Source organism: Protopterus annectens, chromosome 17.part0, assembly GCF_019279795.1.
Source record: "Protopterus annectens isolate FY-2018-M chromosome 17.part0, PAN1.0, whole genome shotgun sequence".
Lineage (NCBI taxonomy): Eukaryota > Metazoa > Chordata > Ceratodontiformes > Protopteridae > Protopterus > Protopterus annectens.
In genome coordinates this window covers 154,712,477-154,739,884 of record NC_056751.1, presented here as the reverse complement: position 1 = coordinate 154,739,884, position 27,408 = coordinate 154,712,477, and the positions used below count along the sequence as shown (strand labels likewise).

General features: G+C 43.9%; 1 protein-coding gene across 1 annotated transcript in view; it reads left to right on the top strand.

Annotated features, from left to right (window-relative positions):
• Positions 1–27,408, top strand: part of AP3S1 (adaptor related protein complex 3 subunit sigma 1) — a 1,319,573-nt gene that overhangs the window by 1,051,308 nt on the left and 240,857 nt on the right. The gene's annotated exons all lie outside the window — the stretch shown is intronic.

The window sequence follows — 27,408 nt, the reverse complement described above, 5'->3', positions numbered from 1 at the left end:
AGAGATTTGAGCAAAGAGCTTTCAAATTCTCTGTGTGTACATGTCCACAGAGGACCTTCAAAAAAATGTCATCGCAACTGGCTACTCTTTTGTCTGTTTTAAATGCTTCATTGAGGTTGATCTCTCACACGGCTGAAGGCACCTCATGAGCAGCTGGTTCAGGCATTATCCTTCGGAGACATGCCTGGATGCAGCTATGTGGCTTTGTGGAGCCCTTTAAGACAATCATTGCTCCATTCAATTGTACTTCCTTATTTGGAGTGTCAGTGAAAGAGATGCTTACCCACAGTGAACAAGATGGAAAGACCCTGTCTGTCATGGGAATCAAGTTCTCTACCCCTCATTGGACCTTTTCCAGGAACCAGGGAGATGGTAAGAAAATTTGGTTCCATAAATCTCAGGGACTTTTCAGGTTCCACACAGAGACAGTTCCTCCAGAGGCAGAGGAGGAAATTCTAATGGGAGATGTCACCCTAGAGGTAGTGGAGGTCCGCAGAGCCAGAGGTTCTGAGATTCTTTTCCGGTCAGACCTTATCAGCTCTCCTGAAGTAAGTGCTTGCCCAACTGTTCTGCTCTGGAGGCAGTCGGGGGACAATTATCCGTGCACCCAGTAGCCTGGGGAAATATAACAAAAGATACCTGGGTGCAAAAAATTATTTTCATATACTATTTAATTCCATTTTTTTCCAAATTCCCTTTCACAAAAAAAAGAAACTTCCTGACATACCAACCAGTCAGAGGAAGGCCACACCACAAGGAATTCAAAAGCTGCTATGAAAAAAGTCATCCAACAGGTCCCACCATACCAAATAGGATTTGGAACTTACTCATGATTCATATTAGTGCCCAAGAAAACAGGGCACCTCAGACCTGCCTTGGATCTAAGCAATTTAAACCAATATGTGAAGAAGTCAAACTTCAGAGTGGTCACAGTACAGTTCATCCTACCTTTTCATCACAAGGGTGATTGGATGTGCTCAGTAGATCTTCAAAATGCGTATTACCCATCAAAATAGACAGGTGCTCCAAAAGGCATTTACGCTTATGTCTGGGAGCCAGTCACTACCAGTTCAGAGCACTGCCCTTTGGAATTACCACAGCCCACAGGGTGTTTACCAAATGTATGGCAGTGGTGGTTGCTCACCTGAGACTCAAAGGATTCCAAGTGTTTCCATATCAGGACGACTGGCTCCTTGCCACTCCCTCCAGGCATCTTCTCCTACATGCCAGGGACTATTTGCTCCAGATTTGCCACTGTTTAGAAATAACAATAAATTAAGTCAAACTTTACACCAGTCCACAGCATGGAGTTCATTGGTACACTACTGAATACAAACAATCACTACCACTTCATCGCAAATCCACCATCAAAAGTCAGGTTCATTTACTAATCTCCCATCCATTTCCTCCAGCAAGATCAGTACTTCAGTAATTAGGCTTTATGGCAGCAGCCATTGTACTACTTCCCTTGTCACATTTCTTTATGCATGTCCTTCAGTGGACTCTAGCTGTTCAGTGGTCCATTCTAAATCAACCGCTATCGTTTCCAGTCAAACTAACTTCAGTTTGCAAACAACACATTTATTGCTGGTTTCAATTGGACAACATTCATCTAGGCTGGCCACGGTGACCACAGATGCTTCCCAACTGGGGTTGTGGGGAGCATTTTCTGGAAAGAATGGTCCAAGGCATCTGGTCCCCCCCCCCAGGAGACCAATCTGCATATCAGCGTACTAGAGATGAGAGCAGTCCTATTCGCATTGCATTGCAGGCTTTTCAAGATGCTCTCCCTCTGGGGACGATTGCAAATGTCCTTCTATTCCATTGTTGCAGTATTCACTAGTGGGTTTACCCTTCTTCCCTTCAGCTTGTCCGGCCAGGTTTTCAAAGCTTTTCCAGTCCCTGATGGTGCGTCAGACATCTGATGTGTTGGCAGGTAAGTGGACCATAAATGTGATGTCTGCACGCACCAGTCCTCAGAACTTTTTAGTCGCCAGCCATACGCCAGGTGTTCCTGCTACTCGCAAATGTCAGATCAGTTTTGCATTAAGATAAGTACCCCATTGGGGATTTTCTTCAGTCCTTTTTGTATTACTATAGTCTGTTAATGTCCGGTAAGAGCAAGTGCAACTGTGGTCACCAGATTCCCCACAAAGACACCCACGACCAGTGTCTCTTTTGTGCAGGTAGGGATCACAATTATAAAAACTGCACCCCTTGGTTTATACATTGGAAACCAACACCTTAGACAGATTGCTCTCGGTATGGAAGCTGCTTCCAATGCCCCATCCAAACCACCCAAGAAGAGGGCCAAGCCCCAGAGGCCATCTACTTCCACTGCACCTCCCTCCGCTGATTCTCAGCCTGTAGCCACAGTTAGCTTGGCTGAGGAACCGGCATCCGCCACATCGGATAAAGCTGGTACCTATCAAGAGGCAACACAGTCCAAAGCGGACATTTCTGGGGAAGATATCCCAGTGCCTGATTCAGATGCCAGGGGGGAACCAGTTTCTGGGATGGGCGCTTTGGAGCAGGCCTCAGCCACTCCTTCTGTGACTACCAGGCCAACTACCAGCCAGACACTGGTTAGGTCTGCCAAGAGAAAACAGAAGATGAGGCATATCGCTTCAACCCAGAGGCCTTGCCAGACTGGCAGGCCTTCAGCCAGAGCCCTCTACACTGCCTTCCTAGCCCTTAGGCCCACGGCAGACCTCCCTCAGGCTGCTCTACCTCTTCTTAGTCCCAGGCCTCTCCAGTCTGAGACAACTCCTAGCCAACCTGCAGAAGAGGAAATGCCTGACTCCTCAGAGGACTCCTTGTCTTACGCTTCGCAAATTTCTTCTCCTCTGGGGTATGGATCCCCAGAAGAAGCCTCTGCTGAACCCGACTTCCCTGTGGAAGACCTTATTTTTGGGAGCACAGTCAATCTTATGAGAGAACATTTTAATTATGACTGCTCAGACATGTCTGAGGCTCAAAAAAAGTTTCTGTGACTTGATCCAGATGGACTCTCCTAACCCAGCCCCTATTCCTCCTGTCCAGCCTGCCTTCCTGGATGCTTTTTCTGCAGCATGCATCAACCCAGATTCCCAGCCACCTGCCCCTAGAAGGGCAGACTGGTTGTATAGGGTACCTGATGCAGAAAAAGTCCTTTTAAAATGCCCCCCCCAGCTGACCCAGCAACTATTTATATTGCTACTGATAGGGCTACCAAACTGCTCCCTACTACCACTGTTCTGCTTGCAGATAAAGACAGCAAGGCTATGGAAAGGTGGGGGAAGAAGATATGCACTTCTGCTACCCTAGCCTTTAGAGCTATAAATTACCAGTCACACATGGCCAAGTACTCTTTGGCCTTACTGGACAAAGCTTCAAAGGCACTCAATGAGATCCCTGACTGCTCTGCAAAGATATTACTGCCTTCCTTGCTCAGGCTCATCTCCCAAGTCAATAAACATTCTCTAAGGTGTGTATATAATGCAGCTCAGGCCTCTGCCAGGTCAGTTGCATCTCCCTCTGTATTGAGGAGATACTCCTGGCTGCGTCTTCAGCCCCTACTGGATGACATTAAGGCCAAACTCTTGGATGCTCCTTTGGATCACTCTGCCCTTTTTGGCACCAGCTTGACTGATCTCTTCAAGTCACTCCAGCAAAAAGGGAAAGAGCTCCAAGATTTGAAGCATATACCTGTCTCTCCAATCCCAGAATTTCGGAGGAACTATCCGGCCAAGACACAATTTATAAGAATGTCTTCAAGGCCCTCTGCCCCCTCCAGGTCTAGAAGACCCCACAGGAGACAAGCTACTCAGCCTAGGACTCCTCAGGCCACTGCCCAGAGACCCCCCCCTTTTCAGAAAGGGCAGGCAGCATCTGACTGCCTGCCTGCCTCCCTTTCTCCCCCCCTCCTTCCACTATACCTCTGTCCTCCCGTCTCTCTCACTGCCTTCCAGCATGGACCCTAGTGACATCCGACAAATGGGTTTTGTCTATCCTGAAGGAGGGTTAGTTCATGTCTTGGATGTTTCCTCCTCCAAGACTCCCTATACCTCTACACCCCCTCAGTGGTCCCTCCTTATCGAGGTCCTAAACAACCTATTGCTCCAAGGCATTGTATAGCTCATCTCCCCCCCACCCCTGCTCGAGGGAAAGGCTTCTACTTCAGAATTTTTCTGGTGCCCAGGAAGGAAGGACCATCAAGACCCATCTTAGACCTTTCCCATCTCAACCCATTCCTGAAGGTCCCCTCCTTCAGGATGATAACACTACCCATTCTATTTCCCCTCATCCTTTCCCAGGCCTTCATGGTGACCCTGAACATCAAGGAAGCCTATCTACATATTCCCATAAAACCGTCCTCTAGAAAATTCTTCAGATTCAAAGCAGGCTCCTCTCATTTTCAGTTCTGTGTCTTGCCCTTTGGACTCTCCACTGCACCAACGGTGTTCACAAAATGCCTAGCCCCAGTCATTGCCTACTGCAGGACAAGGAGTATGTAAATTTTCCCATACCAAGGTGACCTGCTCATTCAAGCAGCAGACAGACAAACCCTCCTTGCCCACACAAAGGACCTCCTGCTCCTGCTCCTGTCTCTAGGGTTCCTCATAAACTTCCCCAAATCAAAACTAAATCCCACACAAGACATTGTCTTCCTAGGATGCAGAATCAGAACAGACGTCAGGATGGTCTTTCTACCTCAGGAAAAAGTGCTTTCCCTGACCCAACACTTTCAATCTGCCCTCCTTTCACCTGCTCTGACTGCGAGGGAATTCCTCAGACTTCTTGGTCACATGGCAGCCACTATTCCCATGTTACTACTGGCAAGGTTACACATGAGGAAAATGCAATGGTATATTCGCTCGGTATGGACCCAGCACTCACACCCCCTAGAGTTCAAGATCCCACTACTCCTATGCCTCCTCCAAGAGCTGAAGTGGTGGCTGGCCCAGATTGCCCAAAACCCGGGCCTTCCCCTGCAGTTGCCCTCCCCTTCTGAGATCATGCACACAGACACATCAGATCTGGGCTGGGGCACAGTGCTGGACGCAAGAACAGTGCAAGGTTTGTGGACAGACAAACACAGACAATGGCATATCAACATCAAGGAAATGTCAGCCATACTTTTTGCCCTGCAGGCCTTTCAACCTTTCCTCAGACAGGCATTCTTGAAGATCTTCACAGATAACACCACAGTGATGTGGTACCTGAATAAGCAAGGAGGGATGAAGTCCTACGTACTCTGTAGGCTAGTCCTACAGGTATGGGATCCGGCTATCTCCCAGGGGATCTCCCTCCAGGCAGCCTACATCCCATCCAAATACAATTGTCAGGCAGACTCCTTAAGCAGAACTTCCTCAGACAGTCACGAATGGATGCTGTCAAGAGAGGTATTCCTAGATCTGATCCACAGGTGGGGTATTCCACAGATAGACCTGTTCATCTCCTCCACAAACAGGCGACTCCAGAGCTATTGCTCCAGAACTCAAGACCCGAAGGCTCTGCAAACAGATGCCTTCTTAATGTCTTGGAAGGAGAGATTCCTGTACGCCTTCCACCCCCTTCCCTCTGATCCAGAGTGTCCTACTGAAAATTCTGCAGGACTAGCCAAAAATCTTGTTGGTGACCCCCTATTGGCCAAGGCAGCACTTGTTTCTCCCTACTTCTTCATCTATCCAAGGGCAATCACCACAAGTTACCCCCTCAAAGTTACCCCCTCAGTGGATCTACTCACACAGTACCAAGGGACACAGATTCACCCACAGTGGAGATCCCTGCACCTCTCCCTGTGGCTGATAGGATTCTGATTCCCTTAAGACACCTGTACAATGAGGACGTGCTCTCAGACCTGCAGGAAGCCAGGAAACTAAATACTAGGAAATCTTATCTCTCTAAATGGAGAAGGTTTTCTAGTTGGTGTCACAAAAGACAGAGCTGCTGGACAGTGACCTGCCTCTAATTCTGTCTTACCTGTGTGAACTGCTGAAAACAGACTTGTCTTACTCCTCCTTAATAGCACACCTGCCTGCCATTTTTTCCTGCCAGCCTATGGAGCCTCCACTAGCTTCCAGACTTCCAGCCAGGCATTCCTAAAGGGTGTTTTACACTTAAGACCACCCAGAAGACTGACTTCTTCTCCCTGGGATTTTAACTATGTGCTGGAAAAGCTCACTCTGCCACCCTTTGAATCAGCTGGAAAGTCTGACTTGAAATTTTGCACTTGGAAAACTACTGCTAGTAGCTTTGACATCGGCCAGGAGGGTCTCAGAGCTCCAAGCCCTTATGGCTACCCCACCCTTCCTAGTTTTCCATATGGACAGAGTCACCCTAAGAATTAATCTTTACTTCACCCCCAAAGTGGTCAATGACCTTTCCCTAGATCAAGCTATTCACCTGCCTACCTTCTTCCCAAATCCTCAGGGAGACCGTGAGAGTCCTTCACTCCTAGATGTACACAGGCAGCTTTGTTTCTACTTGCATAAGACCAAGCCTTTATGGAAATCAGACCAGCTGTTTGTTTCCTTCCACCCCAGGGCTTTGGGGAAAGCTGTGGAGAAATAAACCATTTCTTCTTGGATTGCTAGGGCCATCTCCTTTTGTTACTCACACCATAGAAAGACACTAACGGGCAACGTCAGAGCCCATTCCACAAGAGCCGTGGCTTCCTCTGGAGCTTTCTTTAAATGTCTAGCTACTAACTTCATTCTGGAAGCAGCTACCTGGTCCTCTCTACACAGCTTCCCCAGACACTATAAGCTGGACCACATCTCCAGGACTAGAGCAGGATTTGTCATGGCTATCCTGCATGGGTTCCTTGAATCCTCTTCCAGACCACCACCCAGCCAGCAGTGAGCTTTTGTACTCGCCCACTAATGAATACTGCAACATTGGAATAGAAGGACATAGGAAAGCTGTGCAAAATCTTACCATAACCATAGATGTCCTTCTCTTCCATGTTGCAGTATTCCCTCCCTCCCCCTGTTCTCCTTGCACTTGCTCTCCTCGGCTCCTGTACAGGCTATGCCATCAGGACTGGCTCTGTCTGGTACTTCTTGGATGTTCTTCGTGTTTCACTGTTGCAGTCATCACATTTGGGTTATCTGCCTGCAGGTAGCCGTCAGTCGGCCTGAATACCAGAGTCTTGGGATTTCTGCGTCGGATGCTGTCGCTTCTTCAGGTCGTCAGGGGTATAAAACATGCAGCCAACACCATTACAGCAGCTTTTCTTGCTGTGCAGTGTCCGAAGCAGAAGCAGTTCGCAAGTGCCGGTCGGCCACGTGCTGAAATTTTCGTTTTTTCGAGTTTCAGACCTGAAGTCTTCAAAAAGATAAATACCCTGTTGGGGATCCATTTTTCTTGCTCTAACCGATGTCAGAAAAAAGTTAATAATTGTCTTGCCTGTGGAAAGCAAATACCTCACAGAGATTTTCATTCTTACTGCATCACCTGTTTAGGCCCAGACCACAATGTTCCTTGCTGTCAGTTTTGTGCCTTGTTCAACACCCAAACTATTCGTCGTTGAGCTATTTTTGTTGCTAAATTATTTCACTCTCGTTCTCCGTATTCCAAAATGGCTTCAATAAGCCATCCGACTACTGATCTTCTGAAAAAACTTAAGGATAAAGACAGAGACAGACCACGTAGGTCCAAAACTGCTGAAGACATTTCCGTTAAGCTAGTTGCCAGTCTGCCGGTACACAGTGAGGCACTTTTGCAGCCCCTGATACCCGCTTCTGCAGATTTGCATGCCTCTACTGGGACCCATTCGTATGTCACGAGATGCTTCTTCGACTATGGAACCTGTGGATGTCTCTACCTTGGATGGGTCCAGAGCCGCTGTGCAGGCAACGACTTCTGAGGGTGTATTCAGGCCTTCCGACTTTCATATTAAACCGACGACTTAATTTCAAACCAAAAATACCGAATTTCTCAGGCCCAGAGTTCGCACTACGCCTAGGACACCGATGACCAAAGTACATTCTCAGGCCCACATGCCTCAGAAACAAATGCTTAGAATGGCTGAAGATCTTATTACTTTAATTAGGGGAAGCCAGCCTTCCCCCTCAAAAAGACCAAGAACTGATTTTCCTTCTGATTCTTCAGATCATGGGTCTGTTGACTGTGATCCTTCTGATTACCAGCACATACGCTTATCTGCCTATGAGGATTCTGATGCAGAGCATTCCATTACTTTGCTTCCCCACCAGAAGATTTTTCCTTTGGTGAAACCCTGCATACCCTTAGAGACCATTTCCGCTGCGAGTGCCAGGACTACCCACAGTCCAAAAAGAGACTCAGGGAATTTTTAAATTTGCCTCAGCACAAGCCTCTAGCTATCCCTCCTGTTCTGGAAATTGTAGATGATGTCTTCTTGGAATCCAGCCTTACCCCTGATACTTAGCCTCCAGCTCCCAGGAAACCTGACAGGTACTACAGAGTACCTGACTCCCACAAGTTCCTCTTTAAGAATCCTACTGCGGATCCAGAGATCATTTCCCAGGGACCTAAAGGCATTAAGGCTACAACAGCCAAAAACCCTACCCCTTCGGACAGAGACTCTAGGGCTTTAGACAGATTGGGTAAGAAGGTATACACCTCTGCTACTCTTGCCATCAGGGCTTTAAATTGCCAGTTTCTTATGTTAAAGTATCAGCAACATATTATGGAGCTAATTAAACAGAGAATGATGTTGATTCTGATTGTGCAGAACATAAAGATTTACAAGAGTTAATGCATTCTGCTAACCAAGTTGGAAACCATACTTTGTGGTTTTGATGCCTTAGAAGCATCTTGCAGGTCTGCTGTCACTGGGTCTGTTCTTAGAAGGCATGCTTGGCTTAAGGAACAAATCCTGCCAGACCATGTAAAGCAAAACTACTAGATGCATCATTAAATCAAGAATGCCTGTTTGGCAATAAAGCAGAAGAAGTCCTCAAAAAGATGGAAGAAAAAGCTAAATCTATGCAAACTGTTAAAGATTTCCTACACGTACAGCCACCTAGATTCAGCAGGCATTGGCCTTCAAAAAACTGGTCCTTTCCGGTCCCTCACAGACCTTCTCAGTCCAAACCCAGGGGCAGCAGACCACCAAGACTACAGTCTCAGGGTATGCACAGATCTAAGCAATGGAGTGCTCCCACCTCTAAAACAGGGAGTAGTAAGCCACCATGCTATGGTAAAATTTCAGAATGACTTATCCTTAACTCTTCCAAGCCTTGTCCAAGTACTTGCACCTTTAGGAGGAAAACTTGCCCTGCATGCAAGAAACTGGGAGCACATTACCCAGGACAGATGGGTCTTAAACATTGTATCCCAGGGATACAGATTCTACTTTTATTTTTTATTTTATTTATTTTATTTTACATTTGTTGACCGGGCTAGTCTAGCTGGATATATGTCCATTTTCAGTAGAGGCCCGGGGAGAAAAGCTCCAAGGGTAAATTACAGATAAAAAAAAAATATATAGGGAAATAGACATAGAACATATTACATACAATTACAAAAAAAAAAAAGCAGAAGTAAGGAACATTAAAATAAAATTAAAATGTTTTGTTTTTTTTTTTTTTTTTTTTTTTTTTTGTCAGAAAGCATACATATATGAAGTTACTGGATAAGGAAGAGGAGAGAGTGAGTTGGTTGGGGGAGGTGTTTACATGTTTTGTTGAGATGATTTTTACTTGTTTTTTAAAAGTGAGATTTGTGAAGGATGAGAAAACAAAGATGTGGGAGGGTAATTTATTCAACAATTTTTTTATTGAGGAAATAAAAAGCAGAGCAGAATTTTTTAAATTTGGTTTGCAATAGTAGGTTGTATCAGTTTGTTGTTGGATAGTGAGTGCTTCCAGGTTATTGTGAGATGAGTGGTAGTGAGTATGTATAAGCTATTTGGGTTGGTTGGTATATGTATTTTGTTTTTTGAAAATATAGTTTTAATAGGAGTCTTAGGCCTAGCTCTCAGGTTAGGTCTAGGCAGTGTGAGTTTTAAAAGGGGAGTCTTGGGCTGCATCGGTGCACATTATAGTAAGAAGATTTTATTTTTGTTTGTATTTATTGGTTGTTATTTGAAGGCAGCAGAGAATAATAGAGAAGATGAGTAGAGATGGGATCTGGCTAAGATTCTGGCTCTTTAGAAAGGTCTCTTTAGCAAAGGGGATTCTGGATTTCTTAACCTAACCTATTTTCTTATTTGATTTTATGATATCAAAGTTGATATGAGGAAGAGGTTGATGACTCCTAGTAGTTATTAGTTTAGTTTCGTAGTTTGGTAGTCGATGGTGTTGTCAATGGAAGTAAAGTAAAAGTTAAGAGGAGTAGATCTAGGGGGGTGAGAACAATAGCAGTTTGTTTTTTTTTTAGTTTTTGAGCAGCAGCGACAGTGAACCATTGCATTGCTCAGTAGTAGTAAAGTGTGTGATAGTGATAGACTGTAGTTGTTGTTGTGTAGAGCAGATAATAATAGAAATAGAAGCATATTGTATATTGATAGTGTTTGGGATAGCTAGATGGAGGTCATTTATAAAGATAGAAAGATAGAAAATAAAAGGGGGAGCCTTAAGGAGCCTTTGAGGACTCCCAATGAGATGGGGGAGGAGATGATGATTGATGGGGATGAAGAGAACTAGGTGTTTTCGGTTTCTAGGTAAGGAGGATCAAGTGAGAAGGGATTAAGAATATGCAGAGGAATTTATACAAGAAGAGAAGAGGTTTATGGTTAACCAAGACTGAAGATGATAGGATGAAGTTGCTACGGGTTAGGATGAAGGGGATAGGTAATATTTGGTAAGGCTGTAGTAATGGAGTTGGTAGTTGGGAGTAAGGCAGTTGGCAAGTAGTGTGATGGTCTGAAGTGAGGTGTTGGCGAGTAGTTTGTGAGTTGGTTATTGTATAGTTCTTTGTTTGTTGTTTTTAGCTATTTTTTTTCGGAATTAGAGAGTAGGAGTAGGTAGTTTTAGCTAGGTGGGATGAAGGTCGTTGGACTTACCCCTTATGGGTGTATAGACGTATGATATAATCCATCTTAGTTATGATAAAAAAAATATCCTTAGAGTATTAGCACATATAGAGTATATATAGCAGGAGTTTTAGCACATATTTGCAAGTATTCTGCAGGAAGCAAAAGGTGTTTAAGAGGAAGGAAGTTAGCTAGGTTTTAGGATAAAGGAAGGAGAAGGAAGATAAGTTGGGCAAAGGTAAAGGAGGGTAGTCAGGAGGTAGATGGAGGGGTAGAGTGGAGGTTAGTACAGTTAAGAAATAAAGCAAGAGCTTGGAGTATTAGTAAAATGGATAGCAAAAGGTTAATTGTTGGCTAGTGATTGACTGTGGGGATTTTCTGGGTTGGAGCCCTGCTGGACCAGTGGATAGATCATTGAGGGATTTGGAGCAGGAATCTTAGGTTCCTTTTGTTGTTTTGTTGGATTAGGATGGCTTAGTTTTTCTTTTGTCCTTTAGAGTTTGTTTTTGTTTATTTGATCTGTTGTGATGTTTTTTTGATCTTTGTTGGGTATTTGATTGGCACGCCCAATTTGATTTCGAATTTGTTTCTGTATTTGTTGTGTTGGTTTTTTTGTTTAGTTAGAATGTTGTTTGCGTATGTGGTAGTACTATTAGAATTAGGGGGGTAGTGCCATTTACTGCTTAGTGTTAAATGGAGATATTTTATTGGTTACCAATTAACAATTGAGGAGATTGTTTAGGGGAGATCATTAGGGAACCAAAGTGTCTTGAGCAATTCAAGTCTATAGTGTCAGGGTAAAAGTTAGGGTGGTGGTTTAAGGTGGGGGTATGTAATGAATGGTCGGCGTGTTCTGTGGGAGAGGCGCTAGGGTGGTAGGTTGGTAGATTGGTAGGTTTGAGAGAGAAGTCTAAGTGAGCTGTAAGTCTAAGGTTTTTGGGATTTTGGGTTTCTCTTTTTCTAGTTCTTTTGTCTGTGTGAATCCAGGTTCTAGTGGGGTTAATATACGTTTGTTTTGAATCCATTTGTATTAATGAATAATTCACCTAGTTTTTGTCACCTGATACCAATATGTGTTAGGTGTGTGCTGTTGAGTATGCATTCTAAAGTGTTAATGTTATTTCCTGTGATAAAGTATGCAAATATTAGTAATGGAAGTATTGATTTGAAGTTTAAGTACAAGTGATGGGATTTCTGCATTGGTTATTATGTTGAAGTTTTACTGGTGTTTATAAGCTTTATTTTCAATATGTCTAATTGCTAGAGTGCTATGGAGGATATGAAGCTCCAATGGATCAGTAACTTTCAGTTAACATTTCACTGTTCTAGGATGGATGATGATGTGATGTTTTCATGTTTCAGCTAAATTATGAATGATGATGGATGGGTAGGGCCAGTAATTGGGCATTTTAGTAAATTTAACAACTTTATGATTGATTATGTATAGAGAGAGATTTGAGGTTAAATACGATCGATAGATCGTTTGGTCTTGTAGAGTTTTATTTTTTTACATAGTTATGGTCAGGTTTGGTTTGGTCTTGTTTTATGTCCCCATTGTAGGTATAGATGGAGATGTTTTTAATCTTTAGGTTTACCCAGTGTTAAGCCGTCGAGTATTTGTTTTTTTTTTCACTCTTTAAGAAAAAAACAATTTTAGAGAAGGTCACTGAAAAAACAGTCACTGCCAACCCCAAGCGGATGGCCAGACCTCCCCCCAAACCACTGGACAGAGGCCCAAAAGCAAGTACTTTCTCTTCTCAGTATCAAGGCTATTCAATCTGTTCCAGCAGAGCAAAGGGGACAAGGATTTTACTCCAGACTGTTTCTGGTACCCAGAAAAGAAAACTCTTGGTGCCCTATCCTGGATCTGTCTGTTCTCAACACCTTTCTGGTTCCAAAATTCAAAATGCTTACTCTACAACAGCTGCTTCCTGTGCTAGCCAAGGACTCCTGGATAGCCACCCTAGACTTAAAAGAAGCTTATCTGCACATCCCCATAAGTGAATCTTTCAGGAAATATCTACGTGTCAGAGCAGGCTCTATGCACTATCAGTTCTCTGCACTTCCCTTTGGCTTATCTATTGCGCCCAGGGTATTCAAAAAATGCCTAGCTCCAGCCATTGCATATTGCAGGCAGAGAAAAATTCAAATTTACCCATACTTGGACGATTGCTTGATTCAGATGGACAGTCAGGAATTGCTACTACAGCACCTGACATTTGTAAAGAGACTTCTAACTTCACCGGGGTACACCATCAATGAAAAGAAATCACATCTGGTACCCAGCCAACATATTGTATTCCTGGGAGCAAGCTTGAACACAACTTCCCAGATGACATTCCTCACTCCAGAAAAACTAAAACAATGAGTGAGAAGGTCACTGAAAAACCAGTCAGTAAAAACAAAATGAAAACTCCAGCAAAGCTAGAACTTCCACTGAGTGACCTCCCAAACCTCTTGTATCAGAGGCACAAGGGATATATGCAAATGATCCTTATGAACATCAGTTGTTTCCGCTAACTGGCGATTCTGAATGCCCATGACTTGTTTCATTGTTTTAATGGACAAATTCAGGCCAATAAAGCCAAACCCCACTAGCTGTGGATATGCATATTGTGGCCTTATGACCTCGTCAGCACAAGCAGAGTATTTGACTAAGCATTAGAAACACAGGGCTGTTACACCCAGCTGGTGTCCATTATCATTAGGGTGACTCCAGAAAAACAAATTTATTTGACAAACTACTTCAGTCTATTGGTCACCAAAACCCAGCTATCTGCAAGAAAAATACTGCAAGCCCTAGGGTTCATGGCCTCTTGCATTCTACTAATTCCATATGCAAGACTGCATATGAGGAAACTTCAGTGGCACTTAAAAGTCTCGGGTGTCAACATTCTCAGGACCTGGAAACAATGATTCCTATCATTCCTTGCCTAAGGACAGAGTTCCTTTGCTGGGCAGAGGCCTGCTACCACAACAAGGGACTCTCTTTCACTCACCCCTCTGCCGCCCAAACCCTAACAACAGATGCATCAGACTATGCATGGGGGGCTCACATGGCAGGACAATGCATTCAAGGCAAATGAAGCCCAAAGCAAATACACCTGCATATCAATCAAAAAGAAAAGTTAGCTGTACAGAATGCTCTGACAGCCTTCAAATGCCTTATTTTTCCAGGGCAGCTATTGATAACGACAGAGACAACACCACAGTTATGTGGTACATAAGCAGGGGTGAACCCATTCCTACCCACTCTGCAGATTAGCCATGGCTCTGTGGAACACAGCCTTGAGCAATCAGGTGCACCTGCAAGCTCAATTCCTGCCAGGCAAACTAAACTCACTGGCAGATGACTTAAGCAGAAATCTAATGGACCCACACGAGTGGAAACTGGAACCCAAAATATTCAAGCTTCTGATCCACAAGTGGGGGGCACCAGAGGTGGACCTCTTTGCTTCTCCTCAGAACTATCAATTGAGCGAATATTGCACAGGAATTCCCTACAGCCAAGCATGGAAAGTGGATGCCCTGTCCTTCACATGGGAAAACCTTTCAATCTATGCCTTTCCCCCTCTGCCCCTCCTTTCAAAGGTTCTACTAAAGATCAAACAGGACAAGCCAAGGACAATCCTGATTGCACCGGACTGGCCACATTAGCACTGATGCCCACTTTTGCGCAGTCTGAAAGTAGTGCCACCATGGCACCTGCCTCAGACCCCTTCCCTGTTGTCCCAGCAGAAGGTCCAGATTTTGCATCCTCATCTACAGACCCTGAACCTAGCAAGCCTGGCTCATCCACTGACCTCATCACCAGCAACCCTCAGTAAACAGGTGCTGGATGTCATCCTTGAGGCAAGGAGGCCTACTACTAGAAAATCCTATTAGGAAAAGTGGAAAATATACTGTTCTTGGAGCCAGTCTCAGGGAATGGACACAACTGTGCCCAGCTTACCTTATATACTAGATTACTTAACAGAAATGCCCCACAAAAGCCTGTCCTTCTCTTCTATTAAAATTCATGCCTCTGCCATCTCAGCTTATTATAATACTGAGCCACCCCTCTTCTCTCATCCTCTGGTCAAATAGTTCCTGAGAGGAGCCAAAAATGTAAGACCCCGCCAGGAGAGCTCCCACTTCAGCCTGGGACCTTAACTTTGTATTGGAAAAGCTCACGCTTCCACCCTTTGAACCTGTTGCTACAGCAGAGTTAAAATTCCCCTCCTGGAAAACAGCTTTAATTCTAGCCATCACTTCAGCAAGAAGAGTGTGAATTGCAGGCCCTTGTGGCTGTGGATCCTTCATTATCTTCCATGCAGACAGGGTTTCCCTCAGGACTAACCCATCATTTATGCCCAAGGTGGTATCTAGTGTGGCTTTAAACCAATCCATTCATTTGCCAACTTTTTTCCCTAATCCTCAGAATAAAGGGGAAAGGATCCTGCACTCCCTGGACGTGCACAGGCAGCTTAGGTTCTATCTGAACAGGACTAAACCTTTCAGAAAATCTGACCAGCTGCTAGTCAGCTTTGCTACAGGGCAGAGGGCAAGGCCATTTCAAAGCAAACCATTTCTAAATGGATAGCACACTGCATCCATTTCTGCTACAAACACCATGGGAAACCTACCCCACAGGGGATCAGAACACATTCCACTAGGGCTACATCAACCTCTACAGCATTTCTCAGAGGAGTCCCTACCAGAGACATCCTGGAAGCTGCAATCTGGAGCTCTGTACACACTTTCACCAAGCATTACCACTTACCTATCTTTTCTAAATCCAGAGCTGGATTTGCCACAGCAGTCTTACAGGGCCTGCTTGCCAGCCTGAATGCTTCTTGACTGCCTCCACCCATCCTCAGCTTTGGGAATCGACCCAAATGTGATGACTGCAACAGTGAAACATGAAGAACATAGTACAGTTGTGTATACTTACTATAAATGTAGATGTTCGAGTGTACAGTCCTGGTTACCCTCCCTCCAGCCCCCTGACTTCACTATACTTCTACCTATCCTTTATGTTTGGCCATATCATATATCATTGGTATTTGCTTTTTGCTGGGGGTGTTCCACACCACGTAATTGCTTCCTATTTTGGGGGCTTCTGACTTCTGAGGCAAGAAAAACTGATGTAATGGCATCGACTGCATGTTTTATACCCCTGACGACCCGATGTCATGGAAGGAGCGACAGCATCCGACGCAGAAATCTCAAGACTCTGGTATTCAGGCTGACCAAGGGCTACCTGCAGGCAGATAACCCAAATGTGATGACTGCAACAGTGAATACACTCGAACATCTACATTTATGGTAAGTGTACACAACTGTACTTTCTGAGGACTGGTGCACGCTGAAATCACATTTATGGCCCACATACCTGCCAACACGTCAGATGTCCAGTGCACCATCAGGGACTGGAAAAGCTTTGGAAACCTGGCTGGACAAGCTGATGGGAAGAAGGGTAAACCCACTAGTGAATACTGCAACATGGAAGAGAAGGGCATCTATGGTTATGGTAAGATTTTACACAACTTTCCTTTCGGACTGACAACATGTCTGTAGTCTGGTACGTCAACAAACAGGGAGGAACCTGATCTTATCCTCTTTGCAGAGAGGCCTTGAGAGTGTGGGAATTGGCAATCTCATCAGACTGCTTTCTAATTGCAGCACACATTCCAGGAAAAGCCACTGTTATTGGACAAGCTAAGGAGATCCATCTTGTTGCCTCACAAGTGGTCTCAACCAATCTGTGGTAGAAAGCATCTTCCTTGCTGTGATCTTTTTGCATTTCCTCACAACAAGTGCAGTGGGTACTTCGCTGTAATCCCCCCTCGGGGGAATGACCAAGAGATGCTCTAGTCCATGATCGTCCCTCTGGTCTCCTTTATGCTTATCTTGCCCTTCCCTTGATACCAGAATTTCTGCAGAAAGCAAACAAGCTGAAGAGCACAGTCAGTCTCATTGCCCCTTTCTGGCCTTGACAAGTATGGTTCCCCTTCCTGTGGTCTCACCTTTGTTATCCTCCATGGATACTGCAGCCATCTCCTGATCTCCTCTCTCACCCATCAGGAATTCAACATCCCAATATCCAGGTCCTCAGACTAACCACATGATTTTCCACTTCCAGTAATTGTTAGACAGCCCAGGCTCTCTTCCCCTTTATTATGTACCATTATTTTAGCTTCCCAAAAAATAATCTGTTAGAATCTACCTAAAAGGTGTACAAGAGCAAATGGAAAAGATTCTTTCTTTGGGCTTTGAATAATGACCTTGATCCTTTCTTTGCACCATTTTCTGCAGTACTTTAATTTTTAGCAATCCTTTTTAAGGAAGGAATGAGTTTTTCTACAATCAAGCTTCAATTAGTAGCAATTTCTAATTTTCACACAGGAGGCAGTAATCATTCGTCAGTTTTGTCCAAATAATGCAAAGCATTCTTAAAAGGTAAATTTCTTTTCAGATCACCAATAAAAGATCCTTTACTTGTGTTACATGGTCTAACTCAGAAAGTATTTGAACTTTAAGCTAAAAATGATTTCAAATTCTTTTAATGGAAAACAGTATTCTTGGTAGCCATTACTTCTGCAAAGAGACTATCTGAACTCTAGGCTCTTTCCTCAAAACACCTTACATCATTTTTCATAAAGATAGGGATACCTAATGGACAAACCCTTCTTTTTTACCTAAAGTGGCTTCTGAAAATAACATTAATCAATCCATTCACATACCAGTCTTCTTTCCAAATTTTTCGAATAAAGGAGAGTATGTGCTGCCCTCCTTGATATACAATGTACATAGACAATTATGTTTTTATCTTCATAGAACAAAACAAATTAAAAAAGCAGATCAACTCTGTTTTTCACCAAAAAGGCTGGATTGTCCCATCTCTAAGTCTCTCTAGCCAAATGGATTACAGACTGCATTTCTTGGATTTATTCTCAACAAGGCATGACTAAACCTGTCAAAGCTCATTCAACCAGGTCCATGGCTGCTTCATCTACTTTTTGGTAAGAACATCTATTGATGATATTTGCTCTGCAGCCACTTAATCCAGTGCTCATACCTTTGTTAATCATTACAAATTGGATATATCTAGAAGCAGGGCTGCCTTTGGTTTGAAGGTACTATGGAATATCCTTCCATGAGGGCCACCCAAGATCAGAGTAGCTGGGGACTCTGTCCCATGGGTTGAGGAAGAATTAAAAGGACAAAATCAGATTTAAAAGTTATGTACTCACCATAACTAGGCATTTGTGTTGTCCATTTTCATTCTCCCCCAACTTGCCTCCCATCCATCTTTTCTGGAGAGACCTGTTATAGGAATGTATTTGGAAACTACAGTTGCAGGCTTGAGCCCTTCATTTCTCTGTCAGCTATACCTGTCCCTGTTTAGCTATAGGATTCTATAGCAACAAACTCGATCTGAGGTAATGGAGATGGAATAGTGCGTTATGGGTAGAGGGAGGAGCTTGAGAGCTGGTTCTGAATTCTGGAGTATGAGGCAGAGTAGGATACAAGGATCAGATTCAAACCCCATGGGTTGAGGAAGAATGAAAATGGACAACACAGATGCCTAGTTATGCTGAGTACATAACTTTTAATTTTGTACTCTGCCATATGGCTTGTCTACTGCACCCAGGGTATTCATATTAGACCCCAGAGAAGAGCTGCTACTCTTCTGAGGGATCTCAGTTTCATTTTGGAAAGGCTCATCTTACCCCCTTTCAAGCCAGCTGCCTCCGCAGACATCAAATTCTTGACCTGGAAGAATTATTTTTTTTTTGCTAGCCATTACTTCAGCTAGAAGAGCATCAGAGCTTCAGTCCCTTATGTATGTAGAACCTTTTTTTACATTCCACCCTGACAGAGTCTCTCCTAGCACCAACCCTGCCTAAAGTGGTTACAAAGATCTCTTTGAACCCAACCATCCACCTACCTACCTTCTTTACTAACCCAGCAAATAAGGGGGAAAGAAAAACATGATCAGCTTTTCATGGCCTTTGTCTATAGCCCTGAAGGAAGAACAGTTTCTAAACAAGCAGTTTTCAAATAGATCTCCCACTGCATTTTGTTTTGTTACAACCACTATGTAAAAAAGCAACCAGATGCTTTTAGATCACACTCCACTAGGGCTATCAATATGTCTACTACCTTTATTAAAAGGGTGGCCACTAAGGACATTTTAGAAGCAGCTACTTGGTCCTCTATTTATGGCTTTATCAGACATTACTTTCCAACCTTTTCCAAGTCTAGTTGTGGGTTTGCCATTGCAGTTTGGCAGGGCATTCTATCCTGTCCATAAAATTCTCCATCCAACCTCTTATCAGCTTGTGGAATCATTCCGTCAGTTAGGACTGCAGTAGTGAAACATGAAGAATGTATTACAGTTGTGTAAACTTACCATAAATGTAGATGTTCGCGTATATTCACAGTTGCAGTATTCTTTCTGTCCGTCTTGCCCAGAAGGTTGGGGTGGGCATTTTCCTCTCTAGATGCAGGTTATTTTCCCCTTCTCTGTTCGGATTAGGCTCAAGACGGCATACTTTAGTATCCAGGGGCTAAGGCCCTTATCCTTAGAGACCGGCTAGGGGCTCATTTCTGTTATTGTCAAGAAAGAACTTAAGTTATGCCCAGACATCTTGATGTCAGTCAGGGCATCCGACAAATCCTGGAGGGGGAGGAGATTCTCTGGTAGTCGGGCCGGCCAAGGGCTTCTGCTGCAGAAAATCCAATTAGTTAGGACTGCAACAGTGAATACACTTGAACATTTTTATTTATGGTAAGTTTACACAACTGTACTTTTTGGACTCACTCCCAGAACAACTAACATTTAGAGATTCTTACTCTTGCTTCCTCTCCCTCTATCTCTCTCTCAATCTCATTCTCAGTCTAACATGAGAGAGCATTTCAGATGACAAGAACATGAGGCCTCTGCCTCCTAGAACTTCTGGGATTGGGGCCTCCTAAACTGATATCTATTCCTCCAGTCCAGGAAGTGCTCCTGGATGTGTTTGATGCTGCCTCCCTGGGGCCAGACTCCCAACTCCCCACTCCTTACAGGTCAGATCAGTTTTCTTGTTCATAGGCTCATAGGAGATTACTAGGCTAACAGCTTAAGGGCCCTTACAAGCCTAGCCAGTATAACATGATTTTACCCAATATATGGCCCCTAAGGCCAAGAGGATGGCATGGATTTTTGCCTGTGCATTGAGTATCTTACAGCTTGTCTGCGTGCATAAGGGACATGGGCACTACCCCAGGTGTGAATTTGTGATTACCCATCAATTGATCCAAATTCTGTTTGAGAATAGTGTGAATAGGAACCTGTTCCAAGGAAGGGGCAATCTCTGAGGCACATCTGTCTTTCCAGCATGTTTTGTTTGAGTCGCTGACTGAGTTTATATTCCTAGATCAAGTGACCCTTGTGCTGTTTGACTTGCAGATGTGTAGCAGCTCCATTAGGGCTGGATTTGCAAATGCCTTTTAGGTCAGGTTAGGTCACTCCTTAATAGTTGATAGGAGACAGAGTAAAGGGATAAGGGTTTTGGTCCATCCATATAGTTCATGTTATTTACACCCTGTATTTTCTTTGTGAGGAACCTCTGAGGTCACTCCAGCTGCTGTAAATGCCTAGTCAAGTGCATGCCAAATGGCCCACTGTACTCAGTTATTGATCTAATGAAGGCGCAGTACAGCGGAACTATAATTTCCTTGGATCTGGATGCCATACTTTACTTATAAGTTGTGGTGCACAAAAGGATTTTCTCACCACTGTGGACACATGATGGTCAACGTTCAGGCTACTTTCTATCTGTGCACCTGTGTCTTTCACCTCTGTATCTACTGTAAGGTTGTGCTATCAATGTAATTTGCATGGGATGTTTGTCTTCCCAAAGGGTATAATAGTGCATTTTGTTGCATTTAGTTTTAGGGCATGGTTCTGGTATCAATCACTTGTCTAATCTAGACCCTCCTGAAGGATATCTATATCATTGGGGATTCAGTGATTGCCTCCAGCTTGCATTTGTCAGCAAACATTGTCATCCAGAGGCCTTTCACATTTGCCTTGACTTTAGGGAAGTATATTCTGAACAGGAGTGGTCCCAGTTGCTGAGCCCTGTGGCGCACCACTAGTAAGTGGCCTCTTGCTGGATCTGGATTCACTCACTGTAACCATATGTGTTCTATCCATGAGCCAATTGGCTATCCATCTGGTGACATAAATGTATGCCCTTTTAGTGAGTTTTTTTTTTATAATACCCGAGTAGAAATTGTCATATGCCTTGGCCAGGTCAAGGTAAGCGGCATATACTTTTTTACTCTCATTCATGGCCTTAGTGGCTTTCTAAAAAAATCCAACAGATTCAGTAGGCATGACCTGCCCCTGACAAAGCCAAATTGAGTTGGGTCCAGTGTTTTGAGGTCTCCTATGTTATTATTTATCAGGTCCATGATTATTCTTTCTATGGCCTTACACATAAGACTGGACAAGCATATGGGTCTGTAATTACCCGTGTCAGTAGATAGTCCCCCTTTATGCAGAGGGATGACTGTTGCTGTCCTTTAATCTATTGGGACAAAGCCATTCTGAAGGCTGTGATTAAGTAGAGATCATTATGGGCCTGATAAGTCCTAATTTAAATTGTTTAAGAGGCAACCTGGTATTTTGTCAGGCCCCATTGAAGCCATATTTTTAGCTTCAGAGATCGCAGTGGCATCCTGTTCTTTGGTGATAATTGGTGGAGTGGTGGAGGGTATTTCCTCAGGGGAGAATTGAGGGTGATGGGGAGGTGAAAATTGAGTTGAATTTTTCAGCCAGCAGATTTGCTTTGTCTTCCACCTGAGTATAGGTGATGCCATCTCTAATTCCCCACATTGTTGAGTGTTGCCCTTAAGATTTCGGACATAACTGAAAATTGCCTTATGGTTATCCTTAGCTTTGGAGGCTATTTTTACCTCAGTCTGCTTTCAGACACTTGACTAGTTCCCTGATTTGCATGTTTAGACTGAGGGACTTGCTGCTCTGTTGTGCACATTCCCTCTTATTCTGATTTTCTTTCTTTTGTTATACAACCTATTAATACCAGAGGCCCACCAGAATGGCTTGTTTTTGCATTTTGACCTCACAGTTTCTTTATAAAAGCCTTATTGCAGACCCAGATATAGTGTCACTAGAATATGTTGGAGGAGCTAGAGTCTCTAGATAGGGAAAGTGGGTTGCTAGAAATATGGAAAGAAGTGGTATGCTTTCGTCTACACTGGCATTTAGGGTACTAAACATCAGGTAGTATCAGGAGCACATCTTCAAAGAAGTTCATAGGAGAGTATAGGACAAATCCACAAAGATGCTGTCCTGAAACAGGTGCAGACCCACTCCAGCTGAGGAAGCATGCCATAAAATGTTGGTACAATGTGGTGGGGATGCAGCATCCAGGGCTACAGCTGCAAGTTCTGCTGAATGCTCCATTAGACAAAGAGATGCTGTTTGGACCATATGCATACAGTATGTTAAAAAAAATTGGTGTTGACCAGTTTAAGTCCCTCTTTTCAGAGGAGTTTTGAGGTGACATTCATGCCAGCTAGAGGAAATATGGCCAAGGCAAAATGAAACAACATCTGTTCTTTTCAGTAAGTGCCCTAGGATATTTTACTTCCTCCTGAAATACCACCAGCTTAGAGAGATGAGGCCTTGGTTTAATGTCTCATCTGACTGCAAGTTGTCCATCTAAACATGGACCTTTTTACCAGCGACAGGGCAAGGATAAACAAGCCAAAGTAAAGAAGGCCAGACAAAAGAAAAGGCAGCAAGTGGACAGATAAAGGCAGAGAGCCCTCAGGCCACTGGTTTTGACAGGTATCAGCCCTGACCACACCAACCCTCCTCCCTCTGCCTTCTCCAAAATCTCCAAATCTCACAGCCCCAAAACAGGGCAAGATGGCCTCCTGTTTTCAGCAGTGGTACAACATAAGTAGAGACCACTGGGTTTTTGAATCAGTCTCAGGGGTTGCAAGCTGCAATTCTGCACAGTACCAAAAAAGAGTTGTGTTCTCTCTATACTGAAAGACCAATAAAATATAGTGGTGCCATTTCTTCCAGACATGCTGGTTCAGGTTACCAAGAAAGAACCCCCAAAGCAAGAAGGAAAAAGGTTGTACTCAAGATTGTTCCTAGTCCCAAAAAAAGATGAACCCTGGAGACCAGTTCTGAACATCTCAAACTGAATGAGCTCCTGAAGGAACCATGAGCTCCTGAAGGAACCATAATTCAGTGTGATAATGCTACAGACACTTCTGTCTCATTTTAAGCACTAACATCTACTAGTTACCTTAGACCTCAAGGATGCCCATCTGTATATCCATATCTTCAAGGATCATGGGCAGATGTTCTTCCTAGTTAATGTTGCAGAACTGAATGTCCTTCCATAACATTGTTGCAGTATTCATAACCTAAGGAATCTCCTGCCAAGGATAGCCCATCCACCGACCAGTATACCAAAGCCTTTAGTACTTTTGGGCACTGTAGGTCACACGTTCACATCCCATGCAAGGCATAGGGCATAAAGGTGACATATGGATGCACAGACTCAGAACATCTTTGCTGCCAGTCCAAACCCCATCATTGAACACCAGTATGAACTCCTGTGCTGGTTACCAAGCCATGTGTCAGATAAGTACTCTGTTGGAATTTCTCCTTATCTTTCTTTTTATGTAGTGTTGTTGGTTCATGTCATCCAGAAGTGGAAAATATCAGTGTTGTGGATTCCCCATAAAGACCATCATGATCAGTGTCTTTTCTATTTGGGTGCTTTGCATGCCCATACACAGTGTTCTATCTGCCAGGCTTTTGTCCCTAAGACAGTATGCAGTTGTCTCTCCTCTTTATCTGTTTACCTTGAAATTCAAAGTCTTAAGCTGTTGGCTCAAAGTGCTATGGCAGAGTCCTTCTGTCCCGAGGGTCAGCTGTCAACAAAGAAAAAGGCCAGAAACTTAGATCTGATACAACTGCTGTCCAGCCTCCCCCAGACATCTCTTTCAAGGCTAGTGAAAGCCCAGAAGACCATCCATTGGTTGCCATGGATTCCCCTGCCATGACCCTGTCAGAGGCTGGCACGGATCTGACTTCCCGCACATCCATGGAGGCTTTACAAACATCTGTCCAAGATGTTGAAGGGTAACCTTGGCTGATTATATCCGAGGGACCAAGGGAGATTCTGCAGATTTTAGTTAGGCAAGAGAGCCCTACTATGCTTATTGAATGTTGCCAAGGGTGTTTTGTGTGGATGTCCCACAGGAAAAAGAAACAGAAAAACAAGCAGACTTCCCCTGTAATGTGACTGCAGGATTTTACACAGGGCTTGTTTAATGCTTTAATGGGTTTAAAGCCACCTCAAGGGGTGTCTGTGCCTGCACCTCCATGGTCTTCCACTTCTCTTAAAAGACTTAAGGAACTAGACTCTTCAGATGAGATCTGGATTCTGGAGAAGAGTCTGTGGCTTACTCTTCTCAAATCCTTCCTCCTAGGACTATGATTCAGAGGAAGAGGATTCTATTAGTCCAGATTCCCCTTTGGAGGAACTCCCTTTGTGGATACTGTTACCCATATGATTTAATTTTTTTAAGCGAGAATGCTCTCAAGTCTCTGATATTCAAAAAAGCTATAGCTCCTCAACATGGGGGTCTCCTCAGCCTTCTACTGTTCCCCAGTTCTGGATGCCCTCCTGGATACCCTTTCAGCAGCTTCTGTGGTCCTTGATTCTCAGCAACCCGGCTCCCAAGAAACCTAATGGATATTACAAGATGCCTGACAAATGTAAATTTCTTCATAAATGCTCTTCTGCTGAGCCTTTTGTAGTGTCTGCTCTTCTGACAAGCCCTCCAAGTTGTTGCCCTATACCTAGCTATTTCCTTCAGATAAAGATGATAGGGCTATTGAGAGACTGGACAAAAAAGTTTATACTGCTGCCACTTTATCCTTTCCGGCCATCAACTGCCAGACTCATATGACCATGTATGTTTTGTCCCTCCTTTCTCAGAATTATAAAGTAGTTTCTGACCTTCCTGACTCTCAGAGGAAGACTTCTGCCCTTTCCCTGTTGGGCTGTACTTCTCAAGATGCTTGCCAGTCTGTCAAATGCAGTTATAATACAGCTGATGTTGCCTCCAGGGCTGTTGCTTTTGGTTCTGTTATGAGGCATTACTCTTGGTTTCTTCAGGCTTTGCCTGATGAAATTAAGGCCAAACTTTTGGAATCTCTTTTGGATAATAAAAATCGTTTTGGTGCTGCTGGTGCTGCTGCTGAATTTTTCAAGTCTCTCTTTCTTTCTTTCACTCTATCACTTGTGTATTGAAAAGTATCCTGGTACAATGTATATGTGCTGTATAATAAGCTATTTTCCACAAAATGTATGCAGTGAGATTTATGTATGAAAATAATTTTATAATGTATTAATATTATGCTTTCTATTTCTGCATCTACTGTAAAACATTTTATTTATCTTGCACTGTTTATAATTGGAACTTTTCTCCCTGGGCCTCTGCTGAAAATGGCCCAGTCAGACTTTTCCTGGTAAACAAATGTAAAGTAAATAAATAAGTCTCTCCGGGATAAGGTTAAAACCTTGTAGGAGTTGAAACGCATTTTTGTGTCTCCTATTCCCATGTTTCAGAGGAATTATCCTTCCAAATCAGATTTTGTTCACAAGCAGTGTCTCCCTTCACCCAAGGAAAAAAATGGTTCTAGATGTGTGCCTCCTGTTAAGTCTACTGAAGACCCTGCTTCCCAGAAACCTGCTTTTCAGGGATAAACCAGGTGCCATTTAACAGTTTGTTTCCCCTTACTTGGTCAGGTTCCCTTATCCCTCTGTCTTTCCCTGTCTCTTCCAAATTGGTTAAAGATCACAACAGACTTTTGGGTTCTGTCTATTATCCACCAGGGTTATTTCATGGTTTGGAAGTCCCTTCCTCCCTTTTTGGACATCCCTTAACCTCCTTGAGAACAACTTCATCATTTCCCTGAGGTTCTCCATTCTCTTTTTGTTAAGGGCACCATTCAGACCATGCATCCTGCCCAGGTAGGGAGTGGATTTTACTCCAGAATGGTTTTGGTTACCAGAAAGGAGGGCAGTTGGAGACCAGTTCTGGACCTTTCCCAGCTCAACGCTTTAATTAAGATTCCTTCATTCCAGGTGCCTTTTAAAACTCTTTTTTCACCTTTCTTCTACCAAAGGCCTTTCTGATCTTTCTGGATCTCAAGGATGCATACCTTCACATCCCAATTCATCCCCTTTTCAGGAAAGATTTACATTTCTCTGTTTCTTCTTTGCATTTTCAGTTCTCTGCATTGCCCTTTGGCCTCTCTGCTGCCTCAAGAGTGTTCACCGAATGCCTCACTTCTATCATTGCCCCTTGCAGGATGAGAGGAGTTCAGATCTTTATTTATCTGGACAATATGCTCATTCAAGCTTCTTCCTCTGATGCTCTGCTTCATAATCTACGGTTTACTATTTCCTTGTTGCAGAGTCTGGGGTTCACCATAAACTTCCAGAAATCAGCTCTGACCCCTTCTCAGTTTCATACTTTCCTAGGTTGCAGGCTTCAGACCATCCTCATAATGGCATCCCTGCCTGTCACCAAGGCCTTGTTTCTTACTGCCATTTTCCAGCCTCTTTTTCCTGTGGCTTCAGTCTCAGCTAGGAATTTTCTCAGAGTTCTTGAGTTCATGGCTTCCACCAGTCTTGTGATCCCTTTGTCCAGGCTGCATATGAGAAAGCTACAGTGGTACCTCAAGTCAGTGTGGCTCCAAAATTGCCACTCCCTGGACTTCCCAGTCACCTTCCTTCCTCGTCTCGAGTTCGAGCTTCATTGACGGATTCATCAAGTTTCCCTCAACTTGAGGCTTCCTTTAAAGACATCAGTCTTGACTGTGGAGCTCTTTACAGATGCTTTAGACAGTGGATGAGGGGCCTCCTGCAGCTCTCTCAAGGTTCAGGGTCTCTGACCACTTCATCAGAGGTCGGACTAAATCAGTATAAAGGAGATGAGGGCTTTACTACTAGCTCTTCAGGCTTTTCATTCCCTGTTTTATCGCAGGCCCCTCAAAATCTTCACACACAAGAACACAGTGATGTGGTATGTCAACAAACAAGGGGGCACAAGGTCCTGTCTGCTTTGCAGACTAGCTGTTCAGGTCTGGAATCTAGCTGTCCAGTATCAAGTGACTCTTCAGGCTTTTTACATTCCCACAGAGCACAGTCTGCTATTACCACTGCTTTCCTCAAAGGTGACCCTACCGAGGCCATCCTAGAGACAGCCATGTGGAACTTTGTGCACACCTTTACAAAACAGTATGAGCTAGGCAATGTCTTCACGGCTAGAGTAGGTTTTGCTACTGCCATGCTGCAAAACCTTATTTCCTATGATCATACAGATGACTTACCACCTACCTGTTGACTTTGGAAGCTCTCCCG